The sequence below is a fragment of the Diabrotica undecimpunctata genome, chromosome 9 (assembly GCF_040954645.1).
Source record: "Diabrotica undecimpunctata isolate CICGRU chromosome 9, icDiaUnde3, whole genome shotgun sequence".
Taxonomy (NCBI): Eukaryota; Metazoa; Arthropoda; class Insecta; order Coleoptera; family Chrysomelidae; genus Diabrotica; species Diabrotica undecimpunctata.
In genome coordinates this window covers 114,247,034-114,271,261 of record NC_092811.1, presented here as the reverse complement: position 1 = coordinate 114,271,261, position 24,228 = coordinate 114,247,034, and the positions used below count along the sequence as shown (strand labels likewise).

The window sequence follows — 24,228 nt, the reverse complement described above, 5'->3', positions numbered from 1 at the left end:
AGAACCTCGTGCTCAATCTTCTCGAGGTAGAAAACGGGGACGCTCTCGCATCCTAACTGATACCCCTGAAAAAGCAGAAATTAAAGAAGTTGCTCTTAAGAAAGCCGCAATCAATAAGAAAAGAGCAGAAAAGCTTCCAACACTTAGAAACACTAAACTTTTCGATTCGACTGTTAAAGAGGAGGACGATCTTCTCAGTCTTCCAGATAGCAGTGGTGGCTCTGATTTCCTTTTAGATGATGAGCTTATTGATGACACGGATCCTGAGCCAGACGAGTATGTTTTAGTCAAGTTTTGTACCAAAAAAACAATAAAGTTTTATGTTGGAAAAGTTTTGTGCCTGAAAGAAAATACATTGGAAGTTAAATTCTTAAGGCGGAAGGGACTAGAAGGAAACTGTTTCACTTTTCCAATAGTAGAGGACGTCAGCGAAGTGGACTGGACAGACGTACAAATTCTGCCGCAGCCGTCCGTCAGCAGAACGGCCAGGACTGCTGACGTTATTAAATTTAACCATAGACTTAATGCTAATGTATTCTAAATAATTGTTCTTTTTTGGCTCAATTTATTTTTGTATTTTATGTTTTTATTTAATAAAGTAGGTAGTTTAATTTGTTTCATTGTTTAATTTAATTACCTTTCATAATTGGCAATAATTACTTATGCTATGCAACATAGGTGGGATACTTTATCCCAGGGATCAAGTAGCCCACTCACGGGGACCAAGTATTCCTCACTCGTGTTTTACAAGAACTGATCTACCTTATTTGTTCTACAAGAAAGAGATTCTAGGTGAAAACATAGTGGAAGGAGATAACCACATTATGAACCTGTTTAATGAAATTAAGAAAATAACTATTATGGTATGAAATAATTCTTAAACACTAAAACAGGGATCAACCATCCCACCTCTCCCCTAAGTACAGCGAAAGTTTTAAAGATAATTGCGTTTTTCTCGAAAAGTAAATTTCTCTAGATACTGTGTTTTTCATTGGGGCAGCCGTATTAATCCGCCAGTGAACAAGCAGAATTGCTTACGAAAAGGAAGAAGAAGATAATATATATTATGTATATGGTAATAAAATAGTTTAACAGTATGGTGCGTACTAATTCAGCATATGTGAAGTGAAATATTTCTTTTTTATTTTTCTGTTAACATGTGTCTAGCGATAGCGTCTCTATAGCAACTAATTTAAGAATTCTTAATATTGATAGTTCAATCTAATTATGAAAAATAACATTATGTATTATGTAACAATAATTCTTGTTATTAAGGAACAACAATTCGAATAAAAAAATGACCATTCTTAATTAACAATTTTAAACCCGTAAAAGACGTAAAAACCCGTAAAAAATATTCATTTCTGATTGAAGTTGCTAATTTTGATCAGCGTATTTATACACACTCATTTATGCGTAGCTTGTTTATAAACAAATTAAATGACAGCAGAATTTAATATGTGGAAAGTATTTCATCAATTTAAAACCCGTTTGATGAACGGATGCCAAAAGTGAGGGATGGTAGTACACGCTATCGTTATTAAAATCACACTCTGTCGATTTCGAAATCCTACTTTTAATAGCTTTTTTGATATGGAGCATATTCCATGGGGCTTAACAACAAAATTAACTTTTTAATGAATATAGTTAGAATATTGAAAGTCTTCAAAATATTTACTATTATATATTCTTCTTTTTATTCAGGCTCCATTTCCGTTTAGAAGGTTGCTAGCATCATAATTATTTGTTTTGCAAAGTACGGTGAGTAAATGCAGTGCCATCCTTCGAAACAAAAAACAGACTTGTCCAGTATAACGCAGTGCCCATTATGACCATCTAGAACAGCGAGGAGCTCGATGCCAAGCTAAGCGACATTAGAAGTAGCGACGACTTCTTTGAAAATTGAATTAAAAGTATTTTTCGATTTTTTTTAAGCTTAAATCGATTTTTAGCTTTAAAAATTTTATAAACTTATTTTTATTTTATTTATAAAATAATTAATTCATATTTAATAAAAAATTTTGCAACAATTTATATTTCTTTGACGAAGGTCGAAACCAACAACGAATGAAACCAGCAGCCAAATCGAAATGATGGAACTAATGAGAGAAATAGCAAGCGATAATAAAAAGAAAAACAGGGATCTGGAAGAGATAAAAAATATAATGGGTAATATGATTGAGGAACTAAAGGAAATTAGGAAGGAAAATAGTGAATACAAATTACAAATGGAAGAAATAATAAGAGAAAATGAAAATCTAAAGAAAGAAATGACAACGATGAAACAAAAAATAGATAAAATAGAAATAGCCTTGGAAGCATGTCAGAAAAAAAAAGAAGAAAAATAACCTAATAATGAGAGGCTTACCAATAGACACAATAAAAGTAGAGCAACTAGAGAACTTCATAGAAACAAAAATGGGAGTAAAATCAGAAATAAATAGGGTACAAAAGATAAATGAAACAATGTGTGTTATCGAATGTAAAAAATTCGAAGATAAAATGAAAATACTAAAAGCCAAGGGTAAACTAATAAACTGTAAGCAACATAGAGTATATATAGAATGTGACCCAATATTAAAAGAGATAGAGATACAAAGAAATCTTAGGAAGATAGCAGCAGATGAAAAGACTAATGGGAAAAGGTTAAAAATTGGATATGGTTTCATAATTATAGAAGGCATTAAGTGGAAATGCAATCAAAAAACAAGCCGGATAGAAAAAATAACATACAATACAGAACCAACTGGTTAAAAAAACTAGCTGAAGAAAACACAATGACGGACCGAGAAACAAAACAGGCACAGAACAGGGACATAAGCAGATCTACAGATAATAACACAAACGGAAGTAAAAACAAATTGAAGTACAACTTAAACACAGAAAAGAATAAAACAATTTGGAAAATGGCATCATGGAATGTGAGAGGCATAAATGGGAAGGAAATAGAACTGGGGGAAGAACTTAGAGATAAGAACATTGAAATAGTAGCTATAACAGAGACAAAGAAAAAAAGAAAAGGATCAATAATATTAGAAAACGAAATGTTACTAATATACAGTGGAGTGGAAGAAACGAAGAGAGCTCAGGCAGGAGTAGCGTGCATGATAAAGAAGGAGAGTATCAACAAAATAAAAAATTGGATATATTACAACGAACGTATACTAAGAGTAGACATAGATATGGATACAGAGGAAACCAATACAAACCTAATCATATGTTATCGACCAGATGAAGACGCAACAAAAAAACGAAAAGAATGAATTCTGGGACAAATTACAAGAAGTGATAAATGATTGTACAGAGAAAATTGTGATCACAGGAGACATGAACAGCAGAGTGGGGAAAGAAACAGAAAAATGGAACAATGTCATCGGACCTTATGGGGAGGACAAACTAAACAAAAATGGAAAATTACTACTCGAATTCTGTCTAGACAATAACCTGGTGATTATGAACACACACTTCCAACATAAAAGGATACACAAGATCACAAGAGAAGTCTAATCAAGAGACAAACAATCAATTATAGACTATACTATAGTGCAAAAAACAGAGAAGAACTGGATAAGAGACGTAAGGGTAAAAATGAGTTATGAAATTGGTAGTGACCACTATCTACTAGAAACCACATTCAAAAGCAAAAGAAAAGAAATAAAAAGAAATTAGAACATAAACAGAAAACACAAATAAATAATAAAAATTTATAAACTAAGGGAAGCAACAACGAGAATAAGATACTCAGAAGCACTAGAGAAAGGGATGGACAATGAACATAAAATAACAGAAACAACAGAAGAAGATGGGGAAAATTTAAAAATGCGATGATAAAAACAGCTAAATCAATATGTGGAACCACAAGAAATAACAACAAAGGGAAACGAACATCTTGGTGGAACGATGAAGTGAAAAGAGAATTAAAGAAAAGAAGAAATTATGGAAAGAATACATCCAAGACAAAACTTAACAAAAATATGAAAATTATAAGAGACAAAGAACAAGGGTTAAAGAGATAGTTAAGAAAGAGAAAAAGAAAAGTTGGGAAAAATTCGGGGAAAAAATGGAAGAAAACAGCACAGAAAACGTAAAATTATTTTACAGAACACTGAAAAACCTAAGAAGCAACAAAGAAACGAAACCGAAACAAATAATGAACAAGGAAGGAACAATAATAAACGACGATAAGACAATAATGGAAAAATGGAGGGAACATTTTCAGCTGATACTGAATGGAAATCAAGCGATTACAATGGAGAAGGAAAGCCACAACAGGAGAGTATCCATGAGAAACACGGAAAATCCAGAAACCATAGAAAAAGAAGAACTGGAAGAAGCAATAAGAAAGATAAAGATTGGAAAAGCACCGGGAAGCGATGAAGTAGCACCAGAAATGATGAAATATATAGGAGTAAAAGCAAAAGAAAAATTGTTATACATATATAACCTAATATGGAAGAGAAAAGTAATACCCAGAGAATGGACAAATGCAGTAATTATACCTATATACAAGAAAGGAAACACAAGAGACTGTAGGAACTATAGAGGTATATCACTACTATGTGTAGCAGCAAAAGTATACGAAACCATAATAGAAAGGAAAATTAGAAAAGAAATAAAACATAAATTAGAGGATGTACAAAGTGGTTTCAGGAAAGGACACAACACACAAGACCATATATTCACCATGCAACAAGTAATAGAAAAAGCCTTAAAGAAAAATAAAGAAATACATCTGAGCTTTATAGACATGGAAAAAGCATTCGACTTAGTCAAAAGAAAAGATATATGGGAAAGCCTAAAGAAGAAACAAGTAAGTGAAGAACCGATAGAAGCAACAAAGAGTATATACATGAAAACAACAAATACAGTAAGAATGTTAAATATACAGTCAGAACCATTTGAAACAACCCAAGGAGTTAGACAAGGGCACTATTCATAAATGTAATAGATGAGATAGTTAAAGAATGTAAGAAAACATTCAAGAAATACTACATCGGTTGGAACAGAATACAAATGATAAATGCTGAGATGTGTATATTTGCAGACGATATAGTATTAATTGCGGAAACTGCAGAAAAACTGAAATACAACTTACAGAAATGGAACCTAGAAGCAAGCAAATACAACTTAAACGTAAACAAAGAGAAGACTCAAATAATGAAAATATCAAGGAAACAAGGGACGGAAGATCAAATAGAAGTAATGATAGACCAACAAAAAATAATACAGACAAATTCATACAAATACTTAGGAACAGTAATCAACAACAAAGGAGACATCGAGGATAATCTTAACAACAGAATGGAAAACACAGGAAAACTATTCCAAGCACTAAATAGAGGATTCCTTAATAACAAAGAAATATCAATAAAGACCAAGATGACAATATACAAAACAATATATAGACCTAAAGTGACATATGGAGCAGAAAATTGGATATTAAACAAAAGACATAAGAGCAGAATTCAGACAGCAGAGATGAAATACCTCAGAAGAACGATAGGAGTTAAAAGAACTGATAGAATCAGAAATGAAGAAATAAGAGATAGACTCAAAATCAAACCGATACTCGAGTCAATCAAAGAGAAAAAATTGGCATAGTTTGGACATCTAACCCGGATGGACAATAATAGACAAGTAAAAAGAGTGTGGGACGCCAAACCAATAGGGAAGAACAGAAGATGAAGACCAATTAAAGAATGGAACAGTGACATCTGGCAGATACTGCAGAGTAAGGATAAGACTTGGCAGGAAGCAACACAGATGGCATCCAATAGGAAGGAATGGAGAAAGTTCGTTAAGAGCTAGGACACCTCAGAAGACTGTCAAATATTGTAATTTAATGAATTGTATTGTAAACGGCCCAACACCGAAAGGTACAAATGGGTCTACTGATTAAGTAAATAAGTAAGTATATTTCTTTGAACACTGAAAAAAAAAATTCTTGATGACTTTTTTAAAAAACTTTTTAAATTTGTTTTTTATTTTTCACAGTTGACAGTCAACAATACAATATCCACATCCTAGGACAATGGAGCTGGGTCCTAACCGCTTCGAATCACACGCTTGTGAAAGCGAGGGTGAAACAGAGAACGATATCGACAGATGGAACCCATCCAACGAGAAGAGTGGTGGAAAAAGGTTCCGTTGCCTCGACTCTCTCTCTCTCTCTTGTCGCTTTCTCATTACTGAGAATCGTGATTTCTTCCAAAACTCCTAAAAAGAATTCTCCATTGGTCTCTTTCTTCAGCTGCTCTGAGAGCTTCGCAGAATTAATTTCCAGCTGAATTCTTAATTTGGTTGAACCATCTATTTGATGGTCGTCCTTTCATCTTCTCTTTGGAACGTTTCCGAAATCGTCACCTCTGCGAACCTCGTGCCAAAAAATTGCACAATACATTGCAGACGTATTCTGGACAGCCTTTTTTTAATCTCGAGTTGGTTTAAAATGGAAACCTTTGTCCTATGAGCTGTCCAAGGTATTAGCAGCATTCTTCTCCAGCACCATATCTGAAAGGCATTAATTTTTTGACGCTCGCGTCGGCGAAGAGTCCAAGTCTCTGCCTCGTATAGAAATATTAAAAACACAAGGGCATTCACCAGTCTTATTTTGATATTTGGAGAGATAAATCTATAGTTTTAAACTTTAGTTAGGCGACTCATCGCATTTTTTGCCATACCAATACGTCTCCGAACTTCTGCTTCACAGTAACTACGTAGTATTCCTATAACATGATACTCAGTTAAATAGTGTGAAATCTGTTGACCACCATTATTTCTGTCTTGATTTATTGATTGCTTTATTGATTTTCAGACCAACTTTATAGCTTTCGTACTCAACTCTTCGCAGGAGAATAAACATTTCTTGCTCATTTGCTGCTATAAGTGTAGTGTGATTAGCAAATTTTAAATTGGAGATTTTTTCTACCAACCAGTATTACTTCTTCGGCTCATCCACCTAAAGCCATCCTCATAACATGTTCACGGTCTTGAATTGGTTTGAGAACTATTAAACGTTTGCTGTTGCCTCGACAAGACGCATTAAACCTAGCAAAAAGAGATCAAAGAATTCAGATGATAGCCAGGAGAGCAACAATGACGAGGAGATTCTAATAAAATCAAAAAGATCAGGCAAAAACCAAAAGCCTGATAGACAGAAAAGCTGCGTTAGAGCAGTGTTTTAACAACTAGATGGAGGAGAAAAATTCCACAGCTCTTGCAAACAGTGGAAAGCCAAAAAGAAAGCAAGAAGATGAGCAGCAAATAAGAAGAAAAATCCTAAAAACGCAGATAAAAAGGAAACCCGAAATAAAAAAGACAATAATTTCCACCACTAGGAAAAAAAAGATGACAACTTGGACCATGAATTTGTAATGGATATAGAACTCGAAGAAGTTATTTCATTAGTGAAGAAGACATGCAAACCACCTATAATTTGATTGCACGATGTTAACCAGACGAAAAAAATTATGGAAATAGTAAGGAAAAACAGGGTAATCAGTAAGGATTTAATCTTAAGAAACGGCAGAGAGACTTTAGTTCAAACAAACAATCAAGAGGATTACAAGAAAATTACTAAAATCTTAGAAACCTACAACTAAAAACAAACAATAAAATTGAAGGCCTTTCAGCTAGTGAAAAACAGAACTTTTAAATAAGAGGCCTATCAAACAATCTTAAATCGCCAATGATAAAGACAAAACTACCGGGACAAGATGTAGAGCCCATAAAACTCAAGATTATGATATCAACAAAACAGGACAAAAAAACTCTGCCAATATTTATCACAGAGATGCACAAATAAATCAGAGGAAATCTATTTAAGGTACAATACCTCTGCTACTTGAAAGTTACAAGAGAAAACTTAAGAAGAACTGGAGTCCCAACCCAATGTTACAACTGCCAGGGTTTCCACCATAGACCAAGTGACTTCAAGAAGCTACGATATGCTTAAAATGTAAAAACGTTGCAGCTACGAATGGAAGATGGAAAACAGAATTAAAGTGTAGTTCGGTAATTGTAATGAAGAGAATTCGGCCAGCTACAGAAGATGCCCTACAGTAGCTTAGATAGATACCTAAGAAAAGTTAGAGAATAGCCTATAGAAAGGAGTAGTTTGTCTTTCATTCTTTAGTTTTCAAGATATCGAACATAAACAATTAACTCAAAACATTGTGGTATGACTGTACTCTCGTCTAGCTGAATAGCAAAAAATGGCAATTGTTTTACTGCTTAAACTACCTACTTTTGTATGTCTTCGGCCATATCATCAATGCGACGTTTCACAGTATTGTCAGAAAGAGGTATTTGAGGACTTCTTCTTCTTCATGTGCCTATCCGTCACGAATGTTGGCGATCATCATGGCAATCTTTATCTTATCTGCAGCAGCGCGGAAAAGCTGCAGAGAAGTTGTTTTGAACCAGATTCTGAGGTTCTTTAACCAAGATGTTCTTCTTCTTCCCGGACCTCATTTTCCAAATATTTCCTTGCACGAATGCTTGAAGGAGAGCATATCTGGACTCATTTCTTATAATATGTCCGAAGAACTTTCGAGATTTGATGGTGGTCTCGGTTAAAAGTCTCGGTGAATAAAAACCTCTCGGTTTTTATTCATTCTTCTGAGGACTTCCTCATTTGTGACCCGGTCAGTCCACGAGATCCTAAGCATTCTTCGATATAGCCACATCTAAAATTTTTTTGCACATATCTTCGTTTAAGGTCCACGCTTCAACGCCATAAAAAAGGACAGAGAAGACGTAGCATCGCAGCATTCTTACTTTTGTATCGAGAGAGAGGTTGTGACTCTTGAAGAAAGTCCCTATCTGATTAAAGGTGGATCTAGCTTTTCCGATGGGTACTCTAATCTCTTGGTTGTTGGTCAATTCTTCATTTATTATGCTGCTGGGGTAGTTGTAGTGCGTCACTCTTTCTACAGGGGATTGGCTGACGTAGAGTTGACCTTCTGTTATTCTTTTCTTGCTAATTATCATAAGCTTCTTATTCTTAACGTTGTATTTGAGGTAACTTTTGCTTACTCTGGGTTCCAAGAATAATATCAGCTGCTTTTAACAAACAGGGTTTAATAAGCGTCTCTCCAATAATATGGCTCTTCTTTTCTTTAGCAATCAAAAGTGACAGCTCATATGAAGTTTTAAGCACTTTTTCAGATGACGACATTTCGATTTTCGTTTTGGAAATCGTTTTTAAAATTCGAAATTAAATGTATCGATAGGAATTTAATTTATGTAATGATGCCTATTAACTTTTAAATTTGTTTTATATGAATGTTTCCTCCATATTTTAGCAGTTCATTTAATGATGATCTCCACGTAATGTCTATTAGTTTTTTAGCTTTTTTAGTGAGTAAAAAACCCACTCATTAATTTCTGAAACTAAGCTTGAGTATGCGTAATTAAGTTTTTTATACATTCTCTTACTATGAAAACACGTGAATACGTAATGTCATTTGTGTAAGCGTGCTTTTAACTGTTTTAGTATAATATAAAATTTATTAAGTAGGAAAAATATTCCAGTTTGCTGGCTTATTAAAATGGATCCTGAAAGCGGAACAATACCACTGCACATATTTTAATTCCAGCGAGTGCCTTCGTATATATAGAAATCATTTTGCTTTTATAAAAACAGTGAAAATAATATGAACTTTACTGTATTTTGGGTATGTTTAGTTGTTTTGTGTGGTTTGGATAAAGTATGTTCATTATATAAAACCAATTTATATAATGAACATTATATCAATTTATATAATATAAAAGCAAAGTTCAAATACGTAGTAAAAATTACCACCAAAAAATTAGTTTAATTTTGTGAAACAGATTTGTATAAACAAGTTTGTGTAAAATTATTATTATTTGGCTGGTATGATGCCGGTAAGTCAGGTTCATCACTAGGTACATTAAACCGTTTCTTTCAGCTGGTTCTGGTTCTTCTTCTTAAAGTTCCATCTCCTATCGGAGGTTAGATATCATAACGGCTATGGTCACTTTGTTGGCTGCTGCTCTGAAAAGTTGTAGTGAACTACAGTTAAACCATTCTCTAAGGTTCTTCAGCCAGGAGATGCGTCTTCTTCCTATGCTTCTTCTTCCTTGGATCCTTCCTTGCATAATGATTCTCAGAAGCTCATATTTTTCTCCTCTGGTTATGTGACCCAAATATTCTAGTTTTCTTCTTTTTATGCTGTTCATAATTTCTAACTCCTTATTTAGACGTCGTAATACCTCAGCATTGGTAATCCTTTGAACCCACTGGATTTTTAATATTCTTCTGTAACATCACATTTCGAACGCTTCTTTTTTCCTTATGTGTTGTTTCTTCAATGTCCAAGCTTTCATTCCGTATAGTAAGATAGAAAATATGTAACATCTTAGAGCCCTTAATCTAAGATGCAACTGAAGGTCCTTGTTGGTAAGCATTGTCTTCATTTTCACAAATACTTGCCTTGCAGTTTTAATTCGGACTTTGATTTCTCTGCTTTGGTCATTTTTGTCATCAACCCAGGTTCCCAGATATTTATATGTCTCTACTTTTTCTATTTGGGTTTGCTCTATCATTAATCTTTCATTTCCATGTTGCGTTTTTGAGACAATCATAAATTTAGTTTTTCTCTTATTTATTTTTAGTCTGTATCTAATGCAATAATCGTTAATTATATTTACCAATTCTTGTAGCGATTTCAGGGTATCTGCCATTATAACGGTGTCATCAGCGAATCTTATGTTATTTACTATTCTTCCGTTTACAGAGATTCCATCACCCAGATCCGCTATCGCTTCCTGGAATATGGCTTCACTGTACACGTTAAACAGTAATGGTGACAGAACACAGCCCTGTCTTACTCCTCTCTTTATATCTATATTTTCGGACTTTTGTTCTTCTATCTTTATATTGGCCTTTTGATTCCAATACAGATTGATAATGATTCGTAAGTCTCGTCTGTCTATATCTTTGTTTTTCAGTACTTCTATTAGTTTTTCATGTCGGACCCCGTCGAATGCCTTCTCGAAGTCGATGAAACAGGAATAAATATCTAGGTTCATATCTAAGCATCTTTGAGAGAGGACATTAAAAGCAAACAATGCCTCTCTCGTTCCCAGTCCCTTGCGGAACCCAAACTGAGTATGATCCATATCATCTTCTAGTTTTCTATATAATCGTTCATGAATCATCTTTAGAAATATTTTGAGGGTATGGCGTATTAGTGATATTGTCCTATAGTCTGAACAATCTTTGGCATATACTGTTTTTGGTATTGCTACAAAGGTGGACACCAACCATTCCTGTGGGATTTTTCAAGTTTTATATACTTCATTAAATAGGTCCAGAAGTACAGGTAGAGTTTCATCGTCTAGACATTTCAGTAGTTCCGCAGGTATTTTGTCTGGAACTACAGTTTTTCCGTTTTTTGCGTTTCGCTGTCGATTTCTTCCCGTTCTTGTCGATTATCCTCAAACAGATCTGTTATGTATGTCTTCCATTTTTTTAATTTCTCTTTAATTTCTATAATGATTTTTCCATTTGCGTCTTTCAGAAGGGCATCTTTCTTTTTTCTCAATGTATTTGTCATTTCCTTTATTTTTTTATGCATGTTAAAGCTATCATACTGTTTAGCATATGCCTCTATTTCACTGCATTGATTAGCAAGACAGGTGGATTTGGCCTCTTTTATTTTCTTTCCTATCAATCTCTGTAGTTCCTTGTATTTGGTTCTGGTACATACCGATAATAATTATTAAGTTGTTATAATATATATATATATATATATATATATATATATATATATATATATATATATATATATATATATATAAAGAGTTGGATTATGAACTGTGTTGATTAGGCCGAACTGGCCTAAATTTTTAAATAAAACTTTTCATTATGGTAATATTGGAGAGGGAAAATAAGTAGGCAGGATATTAACTTTTTTGTATGAAAAGTAAAGTTAAGTTAAAGCAAACATGACCAAAAATGTGCTCTACAGAAAAATGTTACTTTTATTCTAAATAAATTGTAGATGCTGTAATTTGTAGTATTTGCATGAAAAATTAACACCACAATATTTGACGAGCAACTAAGCAAAACGTATTAAATCCAAAATATATGAATGTGAGTTATCGATAATAAATTAATTTATTTAAACCTAGTTAAAAGTACATATTTTATTGACTATAAAACTCAATTAATAACACATAACGACGGTATTAGATTTTTGTTTTGATACAGGGCAGCGACAACCGCTTATACGTATTTCGACCTTCTTAGGTCTCGTCAGAACGGTATAGCCACTGCTCTGAATTAAAACAAAAATCTCTCCCGTCCTTGACAATAGTTATCAAAATAACTATATACGGACGTAACTACGCCATCTAAAAACAAAAAGAGAAATCAAACGATTTCTACCTAGCGAAACCGAATTCAAATTTTTACCACTGTGTTTCCTAAAACTTGCGAAACAAACAGCTGGATAAATTACTCGGCAAGCGAATCTGAAATTGCATTCCACATGCCGTTCATCCTGGTCAAAATTCGTAGTAAATTCAGTTTCTGGTACTCCAAACGAAGTAAGTAATAAAACATAACGACGGTATTAGATTTTTGTTTTGATACAGTGCAGCGACAACCGCTTATACGTATTTCGACCTCCTTAGGTCTCGTCAGAACGGTATAGCCACTGCTCTGAACTAAAACAAAAATCTCTCCCGTCCTAGACAATAGTTATCAAAATAACTATATACGGACGTAACTACGCCATCTAAAAACAAAAAGGGAAATCAAACGATTTCTACCTAGCGAAACCGAATTCAAGTTTTTACCACTGTGTTTCCTAAAACTTGCGAAACAAACAGCTGGATAAATTACTCGGTAAGGGAATCTAAAATTGCATTCCACATGCCGTTCATCCTGGTCAAAATTCGTAGTGAATTCAGTTTCTGGTACTCCAAACGAAGTAAGTAATTAATAACATTATTTTTAACAGAGAGTTGGAGTTCTGTGTTCAATTTCAGAGTTTTCAATTTTTAAAGCTTTAATTTTGTTAAATTTATTTCAGTTTGCTTAAACTTATGTGATTTATAGCATTTTGCTCCGTATGAATGGATTTTTTTCGTTTTGCTTAAGCCTTAGTTGGATTTCTGTCATTTTGCTATATAAATAAATGTCAAAAATAAAACACCTGTATACAAAAATACTATTATTTATTTATAAAACACAGCTTCTTAAATGTAGGCCTGTAATATCTTTTAGCTAGACAATCACATTCCCTTTCCATTTCATCACCTTCATTAGTCGTGTCATCTTCTCGGTTTTCTGGAATGTCCTTATACCATAAAAGATCTTCTTTTTCCCACGTATTTCAAAATTTTTGTTTCAGTAAATTGTTTAACGATTTTTTTTTGTTGTTTTAGTGGTCTTCCTAATCTCGCAGTTTCTAGTGTTAACTGTAAGTCTTTTTAACCTTTCTTAAGCAAAGTTTTAGGAAGTTTAGAGTTACCTTCAAACCTAAAGTGTTCAAAAAAAGTAATGATTATTGGTAAAGGATGATGTTTTTTTTCAATGTAATCCTTTTAACATCTGATATTCCATTATTTTCTTTTAAATATGATTGCAATTGTTTAACATCATACAGAATCCAATCGGATGAAAGGCTTTTACAGCTCCAAAAGAGCGGTAAATTTCTTCATATTCTTCTTTTGTCTTTAAAGAAGCACATTTTATTACGGCTTTTTTAACGCGTTCAAATACCCTGTCAGCTGTTAAGAAGCTTTGACTTCTAATAGGGAATGTAAGATGAAGTTTTCAGGCGATTTTTTCGTCAGTCAATAGTAGAGGGCATGGATAACGTGGGTGTTTTTATTTTGTCCTCCACATTCGTCACAAAAAAACTAACTTTTTGTTTATTTTTAAGATTTATTGAATCTAGATAATAAAGTAAAGCAGATGGTACTTCCATCGATCCTCGTCTAGCTATATCTTCTCTCCATGTCTAGAATACGTGACTTTTAGCGTGCATGTTAATACAGCATAAAGCGTAAAAACTCACTGGTTAAGCGTAAAATGCATCATTAATAGATGTTCTTTGAAAGGAGCTGCCCTTGCTGCATATCAAAGTAAAAGGTGATTGAATCCGTTGGCAATTTTATTGCTAACTCATAAAAAGTCTTGCCTCTTTTATTATAAATTCTGTAATATAACATCAAGTCGCTTTTTTTCTTGTCATCCTTTGCTATTTTAATTTGGTACTGTGATTGAGTACACATAGAACAGAAATCAGATGCAGGGTAAGAAAATCCGATATTGACTTTTGTTTTAAAAAGATTGGCAAACATCGTCAAACTGGAGATATGGTTATTATCTGTACATTGTGAGTTCTATAGTTCATGTAATTTTGATACATTTATTTTGGGATATACATAGATTGTCCTCCAGAGGCGTGTCAGCCGGGAGCTGACAGCCGTGCCGGACGCATCAAGGAATTTGGATATTGGTCAAAATACTTGGGAATTCCAAGTTTGGCCAAATCCAAATTTCTAATTGACTCGATGCAGGGAAATTCCACTTTTGCTATGTAAAACCAAGGATTTGTTTTACATAAAAGCAGGTAGATTTTCTCTCATCGGTCAGTCGAGCTTGCCTCTTCTACTGTAGACCTAGTCGGTGCTATTATTGTTCCAACTAAGTTATTGTTTTATTTCTGATTTCCTGTATACCTTTTTATTTTAGCATTATTGTATATTCAGACCTTTTCAGGTTAGAATATTACATTGATCTATATCTGTTCGTGTACTGATTGTTTGCTATTTTATTTGATTATTTTGGTTGTTTATTTTTCTTGTATTTTGTGTCTAAGTTGTTCTTCCGTAAGTTAAGAACACTTAAAAATATTTATCTTGCTTTTTCTATTTTATATTTTGATTTGTACTTTGTCTAAGTAGTTCTTTCCGGTAAGTCAAAGAACTCTCAGAAATATTTCTCTGAATATTTTACTTGTTATTTTAATTGTGCGTCTAAGCCGTTCTTTTCCGGTAAGTCAAAAGAATACTTAGAAATATTTTCATAATCATTGTTCCATTATTATTTCCGATATTTGATCTAAGATATTTTCTTCCTTAAGTTAAGAAAATATTTAATACATTTGTCTCTTTCATTTTCTATTTTATGCTAAGTAGTTTCTTCCGTAAGTCAAGAAACACTTAGCAATATTTCCACATCTTTTCTGTATTTGATTTTTCGTATTTATAAATCGTTTCTTCCGTAAGTCAAGAAACACTTAGAAATATTTCCATATTTTACTCTCACATTTACATATTTCATTTATCTAGTTGTTTCTTCCGTAAGTCAAGAAACACTTAGAACCATTTTTCTTTGCATTATATTTTTATACCATTTAATTTACTTGTTTACTAAGTTATTCCTTCCTTAAGCCAAGGAATACTTAGATCATTTTTACCTATGTGTTTTCCATTTTTGCTCTGTTACTTTGTAACTGTTCCTTGGGACCGTTACCTATAACCGTTACCGATATTTGTCACTGGAACTGTTATTTATAACAGCGGTGGTATTTAACCTTTCTACCAGCGACAAACCAAAGATGGTGAATACCCGATCCAATTCCGGGGATAGGAAGAAGCCCGAAGAGCCGGCGATGGGTCCTACAGGCCCAAATGCCCCCTCTCGGCAACAAGATCTCCTTTGATTTTGATCTGTTATAGTGACTTCTGCAGCCGTTTAGGTTTCCAATAAATTCAATAATATTTTTCTATATCTTTACGGTTTTGTAAGAAACCTTATCTCCCCCACTTAGATATTTTAGTGCAACAGTATTGTATTTCTTTTTACAAACTCTATTTACTCTTCGCTCACTTATTCCTATAATAGCTGTTGACAAAAATTGTAGACAAAATATTGTTGGTCTGGTACTCTTAATGGGTGTTACATGATAAAGAGTATTAAATGAGCAAGAGTGAAGGTTTGCTTTTTTAAGCGATCTTTTAGACACTTTAGCCATTCCCCTTTGACCTAACTTTTTGCCATATTTTACACAAATACTAGATATAATGTCTTCCATTTTAGTAAATTAACAAGCAGTGCCTGATGCAACTGCACAAACACACAACTTCCTCTAAAATACCTTAGGAAGCAAAATACATTCTTAGGCATAACAAAATGATCAGAACTGTAAATAATGCCTTTTGGTAATTTTCGGTAACTGAACAAAAATTTCACAGAAATATTTTTTCAAGCATTTATTGTAGTTTGGTTGAATATGATGGATTTATGTCAGTTTGCTTAGTCTCAAAATGAGATTTAATGCGTTTCTGTTTGGTTTTGAATTATTTATACAGCAATATAAATTTGATTTAAAGCACATTGCCTAAAATAAATAGTTCACAATGTAGATTGAACGAAACCAAGTACTTTGCTGTATTTACTTTAACCCTCGAGCGGGCGCGCCCGTGTATTTTGTACACGTCCAATAGAAAAAGTCGTCTAAAAATAGAAGTGTCGTCAATCTGGCGAAATCGTCACGTCTATTCGTCCAGTAGAGATCTGTCGTTCGAATAGTTGAGTAATATTTTTTGTTGCAGCTGAGTTTTGTGAGAATTCTTAGAAATACGAGAGTGTGACGGTTTTGTATACATAATACACGGCGCGCCTTCTAGTGTAAGTATTTTATCCATTAATTATTTTGCTTTATAAAAAGTTGTAATTCGAAATTAAAGTCAAATTAACTTTAGTTTTACTTTATTTTAGGTTGAACAGGATATTGTAACATAATTGAGAAGGAATATAACGGCTACGCTGAGAGAATATCATGTAAGAATTTAGTTGCATTGTTATATTATTTGTGTGTTACTTTTTTTTTATTTTTGCAGGGCTAGAAAGATGTTTTTAACTGAGGCTGAGTTATATAAAATTCTTAATGAAGACCCAGAAACAGAAACTAGTGAAATAGAATATTCCGATGAATCTGAGACAGATGAAGAAATAATACACCATGATGACCTCAATTCTAAATCTGAACAAAAACAGAATGACCACGACAGAGCCAGTAACTTCGAAGATAATACTGCAGTAACTACGACTGCTTTTGAATATTTTCAAGGTAAAGATAAAAAAACTGCATGGCGTAAGACTCCGCTGTCGTCGCAATCAAAAATTAAAAAGAAAAATATTATCAAAATACTTCCAGGACCAAAGGCAGTGGCTTCAAAAGTGACCTCAGAACTTTCAGCTTTTGAAAAAATTATAGATTCTGATATATTAGAGAACATCGTACAATTTACTAATTTGTACATTGATAGTAAAAAAGAATCTGTTCAATATAAAAGAGAACGAGATATGAAACATACTTCAAAAAGTGAAATAATGGCGTTACTAGGAGTGCTTTATCTCCTAGGCACTAAAAAGGCTAACCATACTAACGCACTTAAACTTTGGACATCTGATGGAACAGGTATAGAAATTCTTAGAGCTATAACGAGTTACAAAAGATTTTTATTTTTGTTACGTTCAATGCGCTTTGATGACAAAACCACAAGACATGAACGGAAAATATATGACAAACTTGCACCACTTAGAAAAATATTGGACGCATTTGTTAGTAACTGTAAAAATTCCTATAATCTTGGTGAATTTATTACAATAGACAAAAAACTAGAGGGATTCAGAGGACGTTGTAGTTTCATCCAGTATTTACCAAATAAACCAGCAAAATACGGTATCAAGCTGTTCATTTTGGGCGATGCACAAACTTACTTTGTTGGAAATTTAGAGGTTTATTGTGGACGGCAACCTGAGGGGCCTTATGCTGTATCAAACTCTCCCAGTGATATTGTAGATAGGCTTATTGATTATATAAAAGGTTCAAATCGCAATTTGACAACCGATAATTAGTATACCAGTTATCCTTTAGCTATTTTCTTTTTGGAAAATAAAATAACTACAATTGACACTTTGAGAAAAAACAAAATAGAAATACCTATTGAATTTTTACCCCAAAAACAAAAAGAAGTGGGAACGTCACTCTTTGGATTCCAGAAAAATATCACTTTGGTTCCATTTTTTTCCAAAAAAAAGTCGGTCATACTTTTATCCACGATGCATGACACTGTCACCGTAGACGTCGAAACTAAAAAACCAGAAAAAAGAATAACCAGAAGATGGCCACTAATTATATTTTTTTCTCTAATGGATATGGCGGGTATCAACGCGCAGGTGTTGTTTTGTGCCAATAAAACAAATCCCAAAATATGTCGCCGAGTTTTTCTAAAGAATTTTAGCTTGAGTTTAATGAAAGTACATCTTTCAGAAAGAGCGACAATGCGATATCTTCCTCAGGATATTCAAGGTTTTCTAATGAAATATAAATCATGTGAAGAACCTACTAGAACAGAAGTGCAAAGCTCTAGAAAACGTGGACGTTGTGCAATATGTCCAGCTCAAAAAATTCCAGCACAACAGTTAGATGTGGGCTATGTAGAATATTTGTATGTAAAATGCATTCAGAAACAACAATTACCTGCGTAAAATGTAAGAACAATGAACGGCAGCAATCAGAAGAAATCGAGTGCAGTAACCCGTAGGTACATGTTTTATGTTTATTATTTTATGTAACAATAAACTATTTTTGTAAATCGTGGTTGTCATTTTGTTAAAACGCACTAAATTTGGTAAAATCAAGTAAAATGTGTTTTGTGTACAAAATACACATCGCGTTCGGTTATGAAACGGTAGTCGGGTGCTGTAGGGTTAAAAATGTATAAAACTAGATTTTTGCTTTTTGCTCAGTTGCTCATCATTTGTGCTAGGAAAGCCGGTAAATGAAAGGAAATGCAGTTAAATATATGTATGTATAGCGTTAACAGGCCCTTTAGGCCCATTGCTGGATGGATAATTTCCATCGTTTTCTGTTCTTAGCTGTCAGCTTCCAATCTCTGATTTCCATTTCTCTGATATCTTTCAGTACTACATCTCTCCATTTCTTTCTTGGTATTACTCTCTTTTTTTGCCCTTAGGTACTCTTTAATCAATATTTATAATTTGTCGATTACCTTGCATTTTTATTGGATCTTCGACCCATTCTAGTCTAGTCTAGTCTACGTTTATTCACTTCTTCTGTTATTGTAGGGTTAGCATACAACTGGCACACTTCTACATAAGTTTTTCTTCTCTATTTTTCCTCCACTACTATCTTACTAGACATTCTGAGAGGTATATTTCTTTCCCATGCTTCCAATCTATTCTGTATGGTTTTGTTTATAGTCCATGTCTCGTCAGAGAATAGCATTGTGGGTCTAACTATAATTTTGTCTATGCTAATTTTTTCTTACGAAATATATCTTTGGTCTTAATTATTTTGGTTATGGCCATAGCATATCTGTTGTTCTTGGTCAGTCTCAGGTCGATTTTAGTTTCTTCCTTACATGTCTGATCAATAAGAGTACCTTAGTATATATAGTCATCCACCTTCTCGAATTCTACAACTGATTTATTTTCCACCTTTAATTTAAAGGAGCTCCTGATGTTTATTCCTTTTTTACTAGAAATCACCATAAACTTGGATGTATTAATATTAACGTTTAGTCCGATTTTAGAGTTATCCCGAGTCAGTCTTTTTGCTTTACCTGCCACTTTGTTTTCATTTCTTGCATTGAAAACCACATTATTAGCGTACGCTAGCATTGGTGCTCTCTGTATAAAGGAGTGTCGGACCTATTTATCCCAATAACCCTTACAATTTTTTCTAGAACTATATTATACAGCAAGGTAGACAACGAATCTGCTTGGCGACGTTTTTCTAATTGTCATTTTTACCAATCTTAGTATTTTTCCTGGCACTTGAAATTCTTTTAGCGTTTCTATTAATTTAGTAATTCTAAGTAATTCTCAATTGGTTTCTAAGCATACCAACAATCCAAACCTTGCTTGGTGATTACAAACTTACATTTCTATGAACGTGTCGCAATAATAAGAAGGAATTACCCCATGAATTCTCTAAACCCATAAGCAGACCTATACGATCCAGCATGTTGATGCTATGATGATATTACGTTAATGATATTGATGATATTACGTTGGTGTCCTATGTACCAACAAGAAATAAAACTTCTCATGTCTAGTTTACATCATGACGATACAACTGATAAGGATTCCATGCAACATGACATGATTTCTTACTACAATTCTATAAAGGAAGGAGTTGACACATTCTACTGCAATAATAACGAGATTCGTTTACCAAGAATAGTTTTTGCACAATTTAGCATTAGCTCTGATTCGACCGCAGCTTAATGTTCGTGCTTGTCAAGCCAATATACCACGTCTCATGTCAGCGAGAATAAAAGAAATCACTAAGGTAGATCCTGTAAATTACATTCGATATATTTCGGAAGGTAGTAGAGGCAGATGTGACTTTTGCGACAGAATAAAAATAGACATACCAGTCCCAAATGCAAACAATGTGGAAAATTTATGTGTGTTGAACACACATACTTGCCCAATTTCTTTTGAGGATATTTTTTTTTGAATAAATTTAAAACATATAGGTATATGCATTTTTAAACAAACACTAAAATTTTTTAATTCTAGTCAGTTGTTTTGATTTTTAATAATTTTCGTCGGTGACCTTGCACTATCTCTGTGACTTCACCTAAACTTTTCAGGAGAGACAAAAAACTTTAATAAGTATAACATTTTAATATATTTCAATGGTTTTTTTGTGTTTTATGATCTGCGTGAAAGCGACATGTTTACTTATTATGAAAAAGTTAATATTTAAGTGAATTTAGTTTTGTTAAGCGAGATAGGAGGTATTGCTTTAAGTACTGTTACTCATAGGAGATATCGCTTTTCATTTAATGTGAACTTAGGAGTTGTTGTTTATTAAAATTAAGCATAGCTGCCTTTTGTCCAAATAAAATAAATAATTCTTTGAAATTAAATTAAACATTTTATTCATACTAATACAAAACATTTATTAAAACACTCGAAACTTCGAAAAAATAACAAACAAAAATTATTTTCATAATTATGTCAAATCGAACAAAATAAAAGGATCTACCCGTGTAAAAGGCTATCATAAAATAAATGTGTATCTTTCGGTAGGGTCGACTTTAGATCCTGCAAATATTGCCATTTCTCCGTTTTTATTTTAGGAGGCAATAGAAATAAAGGTGGATAGTTGAGCAAAATTGTTGGGATATTCTTTGGTCTGATGGGGACTTGCAAGTATTCTCCTTTATGTTCAGTTTTTATTTCTATGGTCCCTGCTGGATTGTATTTAATACATTTTATATTATTAATGGTTCATAAGCTTTTCTTCCAGGTCGGATTGAGGAATATCGCATGTGGTTTGACGATGAATAAGTCTTTAAAAAATCTATCTTCTTTCTATCGTACTATGTACCGAGTCACATTCCATTTGAGAGTGACCCGGTTCAAGATATTTTTGGAACACTAACACATTATGCTTGATGGTAAAGTTTAGTAAAGCGTTGGCCAGGACATTATTACGATTTTGATAACCGCAGCCATCAGAATAAATAACGACTGGCGTTTTGGAGTCGGTAACATAATTCTCCTTTAAATAATGTATGATACAGGAAACAAATGTGGATGCTTTGAGCTGGTTATTCTCGTTTTCTGAAAACCAATAGCACATAACATCCCGAGTTTTTAGGTTGTAAACTGTGAAGTTATGGCAGGACAATTTGATTTTGAAGTACATTTTGTTCGCTGGTACATATGGGAACAACTTTACGGCTTGTAGGTCCATTGTTAGTGCTATTATTTCATCTCTTTCACTTGTGGCTTTATCCAAAGTTTTAGCTTCTCTGGCGTCTTCTTTTCTTTTTATATGAGCTCTATATTCTTCTTCAGTCGTATTCTTGTATTTAAATGCAAAACAAATATTGCATTGGTCTTTTTTTGGTGTATATAAAGCAAAATTATTCTCCTTAAATCGTGTTGAGAATACGTTGCGACCTAAAGGAGTTATATTCTTTTCTTGGCAAAAACTATTCCCATAAACACCATACAAATCTGACATACTGGTAAAAGAATATCCTAAATATAATTTTTGTGTTTCGCTACGACAATAGTGTGATGGAAGTTTTGGTAAACTCTCAAAAAATTGTTCCAAGTATTTATGACTTTCTGTATACCTATTCTTTACCATTTTCTTGGTAGAAACATATGATGATTCGTCAGTCATACCGCAAGAACTATTATCAACCCAATAGTGAATAGTTTTATAACCTATATCCAATGTGTTTGTGAACATGGTACGACATACTTGTAAGTTTTCATTCCCGTCATGTAAATAGTAAGTGTACGTACCTTGTCTTCTTGCATTTTCCTTGTTTGATTTAAATGTTGGAGTTTTAAATACATGAGATGCTACAAAGACCTTACGTTGATCCCAAGTCATACCCCAGAATTTCTTAAAGATATGACTTCTGCACTGTTCGGTAAATTCTTTGCAATATCTTAATTTGGGTTTCGACATTTTTCTGAAGTACACGCCTCTTTTAAACATTTTGCTTTTCTTGGTATATCTTGCTTGATCTTCCCGGATTTTTTACTACACCCCATGTATACTTCACCTTTCATTCGCAGTTTTTTGTTTTTATATCTTTTCCATTCATTTTTATTCTGACCCAGCTTCCTTTTTCTCTTCATGGTAACTTCAACATCACCGTTTGTGTTCACGAGATTTCTTTCAATATTATTGTTTATACCAGTATTAGAACTTTCTTGATCATGACTGGTATTTGTAGCTTCATAAGTTTCGTCTTCGTCACTAGAACATTCATATGGCACAAGAGATACCACCCTTTCATTTTGTTCATTTGGCAACAGTACTTGTTTATTTGTTAAATTATCTAACGCGAGGTTTACAGAGTTATTGTCATCAGAACAGCTGTTATTCAAAAAATGAATTTCTTGAGATACACTATCACTTGATATAATACAATTATTATTATCCGCTAAAGAGTCAATTTCGTTAAAGTCTTTTAAGCAATCGCTTAAGTCAAAGTCTTCCTGCTCCGTACAATTTTGCAATGTTGTAAGCGTAGTAATCGTATGATTGTCTTCAGGCTGAGGTTCGTCTATTACCATAACAATAGGCGTACTGTCTATATTTAGGTTTTCCCATTCGTTGATTTCACCAGAGTTTACCAGTTCGTTTACTAGTAGAGTGTCTATTTCGTCGCTTCTATTTACAACTAAGTTTTCGTTAGCCATTGCAAGCATACGCAAAGTTCTCTTCGACATGATTACTATACAGTTTATAAAAACACATTCTCCTATCTGAAAAAAATTATAAAAACTAGATCTTTGTCTATGTTTATCGTTTTAGTTTAGAATCCTATTACTTCAGATTTTATAATCACATAATGTGAATCGCTTGTGAAACTTACCAGAAATATCGTATTTCGTTGATAAACAACTCGCAGTCTAACAGCTTACTATACCCTATGGTTGCACTATATACAAACTGACAAGATAGGACATGTTGCATGTAGTTTACCACGTGAATTTAGATAGGAGAAATTGCAAGTGGCATTTTTATATATTTAGACATTTTTCTCGTTCATAGGAGTTCTACAGACAAATCTTTGCTATAAGCAGATTTCGAATTCATCGATAACTCATTTTCATAAAAAAATGCAGATAGGAGAAATTGCCAGATCACCGACGTTTTTTTTAGAATGTATTCCCGATATTACATATTTAGAAATTTTATAACATATTACTTAAAATAAATGATCAAGTTGTATTTTATCAATTTTAAATAGTTGATTAACATCTACTTAAATCATTTCCGAAGATAGTAGAATGAATTTAAGCCAAACGGTTTGAAAAAAATATATGCGGACAAATACTCCGTACGCCAGCTGTAGTGTCCAGAATATAAGCGCCAGCCGTGGAAGGTTAAGTCTTTAAGAGAAATGTTAATATAATGTTTAGTTTGTTTAATTTTAAGTTTCTTAATTAGTTTCAGATTAAAACTTATTGGTGCCTATTTTGCTTTGTATTTAATTGTATTTACTGTTTTTTGTTGTTCTTTTGTCAGACCGTTATCCAATTGTTATCTACCTTAATTTTTCTATCCGTCTATAATCTGTTATTTTTATATCGTCTATATCCTTACCCACCCCGAATGACGCTCCTGATTTGAGCAACGTGGTCTTCGTTAAGTATTGATGAAC

The 24,228-nt window shown here is 33.3% G+C and overlaps 1 protein-coding gene across 1 annotated transcript in view; it reads right to left on the bottom strand.

Moving 5' to 3' along the window:
• Positions 1–24,228, bottom strand: part of LOC140451283 (uncharacterized) — a 134,415-nt gene that overhangs the window by 9,435 nt on the left and 100,752 nt on the right. The window lies entirely within an intron of this gene.